Source organism: Bos indicus, chromosome 20, assembly GCF_029378745.1.
Source record: "Bos indicus isolate NIAB-ARS_2022 breed Sahiwal x Tharparkar chromosome 20, NIAB-ARS_B.indTharparkar_mat_pri_1.0, whole genome shotgun sequence".
Taxonomy (NCBI): domain Eukaryota; kingdom Metazoa; phylum Chordata; class Mammalia; order Artiodactyla; family Bovidae; genus Bos; species Bos indicus.
The window spans coordinates 45069998-45080813 of NC_091779.1; the positions used below are offsets into that span (position 1 = coordinate 45069998).

Consider the following 10816-nt stretch of genomic DNA (forward strand, 5'->3'; position numbering starts at 1 on the left):
AGAATGACCTCTTCATATAATTATGTTTCAACGTTGATACCAACTTCCTTCTTTAGTAAACCAGTGCTCACATTACCAGTGTAATCAACAAATGTTTAGTTCTTCTTCATCATAATGTAAATATTAACATGTTTTCTTTCCTTTATCATTAATTTCTCCTCCTACAAAATTGCTGTTGAAGTCTTGCTGTAGAGGCTCCTTCCATCAGTCTTAGCTTTTCCTTGTACCTGGATATCAGCTGAAGTTTGCTAACCTATACTGCTGCAGTTCTTGATTTAGTGCTTCATTTCCCTGTACACTGTGGCTTTAGCCCCCTACTGCAGTGGCTGGCCTCCGTCTGAGGACAAAATAAATAAATAAAAGCTATTTGTTTTCTGTGTTCTCTGCTCTGGTAACTTCTTTTTGTGGAACTTGGTATATTTTAAGTAGCCAAACTAATGCCAACAGGCTGCTTAGATGGGGAATTGGTCATTTTTCAGGGAAGTGCTAGTGCTAGTGAAATTTGCTCAGTTGTATCCAACTCTTTGTGACCCACATGGCCCCATGTGACCCGACAAAGGCTACCCACTCTTTGTGACCCCATGTGGCAGCACGCAGGGCTCCTCTGTTTATGGAATTCTCCAGGCAAGAATACTGGAGTGGGTAGCCATTTTCTTCTCCAAGGGAACTTCCCAACCCAGGGATTGAACCTGGATCTTCTGCTTTACAGGCAGATTCTTTACCATCTGAGCCACCAGGGAAGCCCCCAGGGAAGACCTCTGCCCAGCACAACCAGATAGCACCTTTGCTAGGCTTTCTCCACACATTTACTTCAACGGTCCCATCAAAACAAAATTCTGCCTTCTCAGCAGTTTTACACTTAGTTTTACACTGTAGTTCAGCTAATGAAAATAACCCAGTACTCCTATGTGTATGCCTGTATAAGTTTTTCCCACTTTTAGTTCCTTGAGTGTTATTAACAACATTTAGTTACACTGAACATGAGTTTTGCTTTTTCAGGTTGAATTCTTTAGGAAATAAAGTAAAAGTATACATGTGGCTCAGCTATATCTGTGTTGGATATGGGGAACTCAAAGCAAGTGATGCTTTTTTCATTGCTTCACTGTGTACTGTAATCAAATAAAATAACAATATTTTTTCTGCTTTAAAACTATCAATTATATAAAATAATATTCTAATCAACATGCATTCTGATATTAATAAAGTACAAACATTCACTTTTGCATTGGTGAAAGTATACCTTCCATTTACTAACAATAATTACATTTATGGCTGAATTTCCAAGTACTAAGCACTGTCCTAATCAATTTATGATCTTTGCATAGTTTCATCCCTGTATCAAACCAATAATGTAACAATCTTTACTATTGCCATCATGAAGCTGTATCTTAGAGGAAAAATGCAACTTGCCTAAGTTCATACAGCTATTAAAATCAGAACCAGAATAAAAATCTAGAAGTCTGCATCCAGAACACTTAGTATTAAACAGAAGTGTTCTTATGTAGAAGAATTTTTCAGAAAGTAAAGTTTTATTTTTGCCTTGTTAATCTTGATAGAGAATCTAGTACATGTGGCCTTCTCAGGTGGCCCTAAAGGTGAAGAAGCCACCTGCCAATGCAGGGGACTTAAGACACAGCGTTCCATCACTGGATCAGGAACATTCCCTGGAGGAGAGCACAACAATCCACTCATGTTCTTGCCTGGATTCTTGCTTGAGTTCCAAGGACAGAGGAACCTGGTGGGCCACAGTCCAAAGGCTCACAAAAGGTTGGACATGAGTGAAGTAACTCAACATGCATGCTAGTACATGTAGGCCAGTCAGAAATCTGAAGGAAAAAAAAGAGAAAACTTTACACTGCTTGAATGACAGACTAGTTGACAATTAGTAGGTAGATGACTTAAAAGCAAATGGAACTCCATTAAAAAAGTGTACCACACTTTGTGAACAGAATCTTCAACTTGCCAGGAATATAGTGCATTCATTATGCTGCTGCTAGCACTGAGGAGAGTATATAAATTATTCAGAGTTGGGAGAGACATTAATTTTTTTTTACAATGCAAAAGAGATGATTCACAGAATAGAAGTGATCAGAATTTATTAATATATTCCTGCATTTAAAGTGAATAATTTATTTCATCTTCCATGGTAGGATGAAGCCCAGGCATTAGAACAAAACTAACAGTTAACAAATCTAGCTTTATTTCGTAAAGCCTGGGTCTGTTTTAAAAACAGAAACTTTGGTGATATATATTACAATGAATAATTTGCTAATTGAAAGAATATTTAATATTTAATGACTTTTAAAATATTTCTGTTAATAATGAATGAGAAACTGCTATATTCAGATTCATATTGTTTCATTTTGTATGCTTTCACATATGTTCATAAAAATGATAAAATCAGCTGTGTTTTATTTATCCCACCTGATCTCTTTTCAACTCTATATTTGAAATATTTCATTTGCTAGAGTACAAAGATTAATGCTATTGATTCTCCTCTAGGAAGATAAAGACATATAAATAAAACATGAAAGTGTAAATAATCATTCAAGCTTCTGATAGTTGCATGTATTGATTGGAGAATGTCAAAATGATCATATAGTAAGTGTGGAGCAGTCCTTTTTAAGGAAACACTATTTAGAGCTGTGTGTGAGCCACCTGCTGTCAGTTAATCTAGGATTGTAAGGCCACTAGTATGACTTTAAGACATGCAGTTCGATCCCTAAGTCAGGAAGATACCCTTTTTCAGGCAATAATACTGGAGTAGATTGCCAGGCCCTCCTCCACGGTATCTTCTTGACCCAGGGATTGAATTCCATGTCTCTTGTCTCCTGCACTGCAGACAGTCTTTACCTACTGAGTCATCAGGGAAACCCATTTAGAGCTGGGGGTTTTTAAAATCTGAGCTGGCCTATGACTTGCTTTGACCAAGAGTGTAGTGGAACTGATTTCTGGGTCTAGGTTCAAGATCTCTGTGCACTTCTAATTTCAGTTGAATTTCTTCTCATGAAACACAAGTGAGAAACACAGTGGAGCTTAAAAAAAGACAATAAATTACCTGGACCAAGGCAAGTCATACTAGTGGCCTGACAACCCAGGCACCATCAGAAGGCAGGCCCAATCTCCTACTAGCATTGTGAGCAACAATGAGTGTTTGACATTTAAGTTCCCACATGTGTGTACATGTGTACACACACACACAAACACACACACGTATGATTATGTCTCATATATGTCTCATATTTCTTATATGCAGGCTGTTCTCCTGAGACATATTGCCTGACAACTGTCTGATAATGGACACTGATTTTCTCACAATCAGAATACTGAAGCTGCAATTTAGATGAATGCAACAGTTATCTCCGCTCTACATACATACAACACATCAAAAACTCAACCTACCACCATACATAGTATTTCTGTAAGTCATAAATCGAGGTACTGTGTAGATAAAGAATACATCTCGAAGGCTACTTAAGAGAATACCATTAGAAAAATGAAATATTTGAGCCAAAATGTACCTGACCATCTTATCAAGCCACGTTCTGGCATGCTAGTGATAAATTAGCCCCTGTCCTTTTTATGAATTCCTCAACTCAAAAAGCTCTTGTTTTAGATCAGATCAGTCACTCAGTCATGTCCAGTTCTTTGCGACCCCATGAATTGCAGCACGCCAGGCATCCCTGTCCATCACCAACTCCCGAAGTTCAATGAGACTTACGTCCATCGAGTCCATGATGCCATCCAGCCATCTCATCCTCTGCCATCCACTTCTCCTCTTGCCCCCAATCTCTCCCAGCATCAGAGTCTTTTCCAATGAGTCAACTCTTCACATGAGGTGGCCAAAGTACTGGAGTTTCAGCTTTAGCATCATTCCTTCCAAAGAAATCCCAGGGCTGATCTCATTTAGAAGGGACTGGTTGGATCTCCTTGCAGTCCAAGGGACTCTCAAGAGTCTTCTCCAACACCACAGTTCAAAAGCATCAATTCTTCGGCACTCAGCCTTCTTCACAGTTCAACTCTCACATCCATACATGACCACAGGAAAAACCATAGCCTTGACTAGACGAACCTTTGTTGGCAAAGTAATGTCTCTGCTTTTGAATATGCTGTCTAGGTTGGTCATAACTTTCCTTCCAAGGAGTAAGCGTCTTTTAATTTCATGGCTGAAATCACCATCTGCAGTGATTTTGGAGCCCAGAAAAATAAAGTCTGGCACTGTTTCCCCATCTATTTCCCATAAAGTGGTGGGACTGGATGCCATGATCTTAGTTTTCTGAATGTTGAGCTTTAAGCCAACTTTTTCACTCTCCACTTTCACTTTCCTCAAGAGGCTTTTTAGTTCCTTTTCACTTTCTGCCATAAGAGTGGTGTCATCTGCATATCTGAGGTTATTGATATTTCTCCCAGCAATCTTGATTCCAGCTTGGGTTTCTTCCAGTCCAGCGTTTCTCATGATGTACTCTGCATATAAATTAAATAAACAGGGTGACAATATACAGCCTTGAAGTACTCCTTTTCCTATTTGGAACCAGTCTGTTGTTCCATGTCCAGTTCTAACTGTTGCTTCCTCACCTGCATACAAATTTCTCAAGAGTCAGATCAGGTGGTCTGGTATTCCCATCTCTTTCAGAATTTTCCACAGTTTATTGTGATCCACCCAGTCAAAGGCTTTGGCATAATAAATAAAGCAGAAATAAATGTTTTTTCTGGAACTCTCTTGCTTTTTCCATGATCCAGCAGATGCTGGCAATTTGATCTGTGGTTCGTCTTCCTTTTCTAAAACCAGCTTGAACATCAGGAATTTCACGGTTCACATATTGCTGCTCAAAAAACTTCTGGGATACATATTGTGCATGTTGTAATAGTTTATTTCTCCGAAATATTTCCAAAAAGCACCCAATGCACACCTGTCTCTACAGCTTGAAGATCACACTATTAGCTCAAATGCCCTGAATCTCAGGAGAATACATATGTATCCATGCTGTACATGCTATAATAGAGCAGGTGTATGCTGAAGTGCTCATACACTAGGAAATTAGGAGCATTGCCAGATCCCCATCCCAGTCTCTACCCTCCACTACATTAAAGTGTTTTTACAGCTGCAACATGACCCTAATTTAGGATAGATAATACCATAATTCCATTGCTAATTAATAGCAGATGTTCTAAAAAATAACTGTAACTTTTTGATCACTGAATTGATATAATTTTCTCTTTAATTAATATTACATTTTGAATAATGTTTTTATCTTTTAATATGGCAGATTCATGTTGATGTATGGCAAAACCAATACAATATTGTAAAGTAATTAACCTCCAATTAAAATAATAAATTTATATTAAAAAAAGATTACCTCTTCGAGCCCCATTTTTATATTTTAATCCAAGTTAACTAATCCAGATATCATTGCAAGATAAATTCACATTTCATTTTATCTATTGCATACTAGGAATTCTACTATTCATATATGTATATAAATATATGTGTGTGTGTGTGTGTGTGTATATATATATATATATATATATTTCTTTATACAAATAGTAGATTGCTTTCAGATTTTCAGACTAATGGAGAACTGTGTGAGGTCTGGGAAATGGAATATTTCCTGCCATAGCAGTAAACAAAGATGTCACAGTCATCAGAGAAACAGCCTTCCTTGTGAGCTGGTGAGCCCTAAGGGCTCTCAGGAAGGAGAAAAATACCTGCAATCTAGCAGCCATCATGACCCAGATAACCACGGTGTTGTGAATACTCACCTAGAGCCAGATATCCTGGAATACGAAGTCAAGAGGGCCTTAGGAAGCGTCACTGTGAACAAAGCTAGTGGAGGTGATGGAGTTCCAGTTGAGCTACTTCAAATCCTAAAAGATGTTGTTATGAAAGTGCTGCACTCAAGATGTCAGCAAATCTGGAAATCTCAGCAGTGGCCACAGGACTGGAAAAGGTCAGTTTTCATTCCAATCCCAAAGAAAGGCAATGCCAAAAATGTTCAAACTACCACACAATTGCACTTATCTCACAGGCTAGCAAAGTAATGCTCAAAATTCTCCAAGCCAGACTTCAATAGTGTATGAACTATGAACTTCCAGGTGTTCAAGCTGGATTTAAGAAAGTAAGAGGAACTAGAGATCAAATTGCCAAAATCCACTGGATCATAGAAAAGCCAAGAGAATTGCAGAAAAACATATACTTCTCCTTTATTGATTTTGCCAAAGCCTTTGACTGTGTAGATCACAAAAAAACTGGAAATTTCCTCAAGAGATGGGAATACCAGACCACCTTATGTGTCTCCTGAGAAATCTGTATTCAGGTCAAGAAGCAACAATTAGAACTGGACATGGAACAAAAGACTCATTCCAAATTGGGAAGGGAGTACATAAAGGTTGTATATTGTCACCCTGTTTATTTAACTTATATGCAGAGTACGTCTTGAGAAATGCCAGACTGGATGAAGCACAAGCTGGAATCAAGATTGCTGTGAAAAATATCAATAACCTCAGATATACAGATGATACCACCCTTATGGCAGAAAGTGAAGAAGAACTAAAGAGCCTCTTGATGAAAGTGAAAAAGGAGAGTGAAAAAGCTGGCTTAAAACTCAACATTCATAAAACTAAGATCAAGGCATTTGGTCCCTTTACTTCATGGCAAATAGATGGGGAAACAATGGAAACAGTGACAGACTTTATTTTTTTGGACTCCAAAATCACTGCAGATGGTGACCATAACCAAGTGCTGAAGAACTGGTGCTTTTGAACTGTGGTGTTGGAGAAGACTCTTGAGAGTCACTTGGACAGCAAGGAGATCAAACCAGTAAATCTTAAAGAAATTAGTCCTGAATATTCATTGTAAGGACTGATGCTGAAGCTGAAACTCCAATACTTTTTCTACCTGATGGGAAGAACTGACTCACTTGAAAGTGCCTGATGCTGGGAAAGACTGAAGGCGGGAGGAGAAGGGGATGACACAGGATGAGATGGTTTGATGGTATCACTGACTAGATGGACATGAGATTGAGCAAACTCAGGAAGTTGATGATTGACAGGGAAGCCTGGCATGCTGCAGTCCATGGAGTTGCAAAGAGTTGGACATGACTGACCAAGTAAACCAAACTGAGCAGCCATTAGACTGAAGCTACTTCCTATGGGGAGCCCTGAGGAAAGGAAGTTTAGGATATGAAAAGCACAGGATACTGGCCTCCAGATAGGTGAGGTCCTATGAAAGATTTTAGTGAGCCCAGACTCTTGCATCTTCCCATATGTTGGATAAGTTATAAATTCCTTAACTTGAAAATATGGTTTTCTTTAATTAACAGTAATGTTTCGATGTTCAGTCTATCTGCCATTTGTTGCAAAACTTCTGTATAACCTGGCTCCTCCTTTTGTCTTCTCAAATCATATCTCCCAGGGCTGCTTAAGATGATGTCTCCTGGGCTTGAAGTCATAAAAATTCTCATTGAATAAAACATAATTCTCAAATTTTAGGTTGTGGATATTTTTTAAGTCAACAGATCTGATTTTTACTTTACTTACAAGCTAACATGTTAGTCTGTCTCTCATTCATGGATGCTGGCAGGAGACATATGATATGCTTAGTCTATTACTCATAGCAATTGAAGTACCAAAAGTACCAGTGTTTTCTTGTGCCAGTTCCCATGCTCCAATCCCATGGGGTGACGTGAAGAGAAACAGGTGACATGGACACATTGAGTTGGTTATGTTATAGGAATGCCAATACTGAGGATACTGATTCAGGTTTCTCCCGAAAGAGAAGTTGTCATCGCCATGGTTCACAAGAAATGCAAAAGTTCAAAATGCCCATGGAGAATTTTCTACTGACATGATATTACAGATTTGGGAATACTTTTCCAAGTGCAGATAATTGAGCTGCTTCTGAAAGTGAAAGCCATGGTTTGTGGGAAAACCACAAGTAAAGTAGAACAAAGAAAATAAGGGTCTTGTGTTGAAAAGAACAAAGCACTTAATCAGTGCAGATAATGAATTATATTTATGCTTTTGTATTCAAGTCCAAGAGACATACTGAAAAATAAAAGGACACCCACATAATCTTTTTTTATTTGTTAAGGCCTGGAATACGGTTGTTTCATCCTCATATAACTATTTTAGTTCTTATTTGTCTGATCTTCAATAAATCAAAATTTAAATTAATCCTTTCATGGGATCATACCCTTCAATATTTGGAGTCTGATGCAACTTTAGATGTTCAGTGTCAGAATTATATTGAACTACAACCAACTGATGTTGAAACAGAATACATGGTGCTGATGACAAATATATATCTTTTGTTCAGCTCTCTCTAAGTGTACTGTCTGTGCTAGCCATTGACTGCATTTCTCCCTACTACTGCTAAGTCACTTCAGTCATGTCCGACTCTGTGCGACCCCATAGATGGCAGCCCACCAGGCTCCCCCATCCCTGGGATTCTCCAGGCAAGAACACTGGAATGGGTTGCCATTTCCTTCTGCCTTAGACAGAACTCGTCACTTACCTTTCTTTCTATAGTTTTTCTTCATCCATTGTTTCTATATTAGTTAATAGCAAACCACATTCACCCAGTTTCTCAAGCCAGAAATAATTAGCTCAATCCTTACTGAGCTTGATAATGAGCTTGATCAATAATTAGCTTAATCCTTATTCCTTGTATATCCCCCAAAATCTAATCATTTACTTCCTGTTACCTGGAGTCTATCCACCTCTCTGCATCTTCATTGCCACCATCCTACTCCATGTCACCTTGATCTGAATGCGAACAGACTTCAGATAGTCTTTCATGGTCTTACAATTTATCCTTTACAGTGATGCTACCTCTATCTTCAAAAGACTTCATCTGTCTTTAAGATACACGTGTGTGTGTGTGTGTGTGTGTGTGTGTGTGTATAACACTATTCATTTTCTGAGTCTCATCACCCTCTGTATGCCCTACCTCTTTTGTTGTGGTTGCTTAGCCATTCACTCATGTCTGACTCTTTGCAACCCTTTGAACTGTAGCCTTCCAGGCTCCTCAGTCTATGGGATTTCCCAGGCAAGAATACTAGAGTGAGGTGCCACTTCCTACTACAGAGGATCTTCCTGACAGAAGGATTAGAACCATATCTCCTGCACTGGCAGATGGATTCTTTATGGCTAAGCCACCAAGGAAGACATACCACTTATTTTAGGAACTCTTTAATTTGAAAAGAAGAAAAAGTGAAAAGACAAAATATATGACACTGCAAGATGAACTCCCTAGATTAGTAGGTGCCCAATATGCTACTGGAGAAGAGTGGAGAAATAACTCCAGAAAGAATGAAGAGACAGAGCCAAAACAAACAAAACAAAACAAACAAAAAACACCCAATTGTGGATGTGACTGTGATGGAAGTAAACTCTGATGCTATAAAGAACAATATTGCATAGGAACCTGGAAAGTTAGGTCCATGAATCAAGGTAAATTGGAAGTGGTCAAACAGGAGATGGCAAGAGTGAACATCGACAATTTAGGAATCAGTGAACTAAAATGGACTGAAATGGGTGAATTTAACTCAGATACGGTGGGCAGGAATTCCTTAGAAGAAATGGAGTAGCCCTCATAGTTAATAAAAAGAATCTGAAATGCAGTTCTTGGATGCCATCTCAAAAACAACAGAATGGTCCTGTTCATTTCCAATACAAACCATTCAATATCATAGTAATCCAAATCTATGTCCCAACCAGTAATACTGAAGACTGAAACTGAATGGTTCTATGAAGACTTGCAAGACCGTCCAGAACTAATGCCCCCAAAAGATGTCCTTTTCATTATAGGGGACTGGGATGCAAAAGCAGGAAGTCAAAAGATACTGGGAGTAACAAGCAAATTTGGCCTTAGAGTACAAAATGAAGCAGGGCAAAGGCTAAGAGTTTTGCCAAGAGAATGCACTGATCATAGCAAACACCCTCTTCCAGCAAATGAGAGAAGACTCTACACATGAACATCACCAGATAGTCAATACCAGAGACATTATTTTGCCAACAAAAGTCCGTCTAGTCAAGGCTATGGTTTTTCCATGAGTCATGGATGGATGTGAGTTAGACTATAAAGAAAGCTGAGCACTGAAGAATTGATGCTTTTGAACTGTGGTGTTGGAGAAGACTCTTGAGAATCTCTTGGACAACAAAGAGATACAACCTGTCAATCCTAAAGGAAATCAGTCCTGAATATTCATTGGAGGGCTGATGCTGAAGCTGAAACTACAATACTTTGGCCACCTGATGTGAAGAACTGACTCATTTGAAAGGACCCTGATGCTGGGAAAGATTGAAGGTGGGAGGAGAAGGGGATGACAGAGGATGAGATGGTTGGATGGCATCACTGACTCTATGGACTTGAGTTTGAGTAAGTTCTGGGAGTTGGCGAGGGACAGGGAAGCCTAGCGTGTTGCAGTCCATGGGGTCCCAAAGAGTCGAATACGACTGGGTGACTTTCATTCACTTGAGATCCCACCTTACTTACATATGAAAAATGCCCTTTATATTTGAGTGTATTTATGGACTGTTTGTACTGTCCCTTGAATTTATAGTCACTCTGTTAAGTCACTTCAGTCGTGTCCAACTCTGTGTGACCCCATAGATGTCAGCCTACCAGCCTCTCCTGCCCCTGGGATTCTCCAGGCAAGAAAACTGGAGTGGGTTGCCATTTCCTTCTCCAATGCATGAAAGTGGAAAAGTGAAAGTGAAGTTGCTCAGTTGTGTCCTACTCTTAGCGACCCCATGGACTGCAGCCCATCAGGCTTCTGCATCCATGGGATTTTCCAGGCAAGAGTACTGCAGTGGG

The 10816-nt window shown here is 39.1% G+C and overlaps 1 non-coding gene across 1 annotated transcript; it reads right to left on the minus strand.

Annotated features, from left to right (window-relative positions):
- Nucleotides 1-668: 668 nt before the first annotated feature.
- TRNAY-GUA (transfer RNA tyrosine (anticodon GUA)) lies at nt 669-740 on the minus strand. Its single transcript has one exon. It is a non-coding gene; the product is annotated as a tRNA-Tyr (tRNA).
- Nucleotides 741-10816: the final 10076 nt, after the last annotated feature.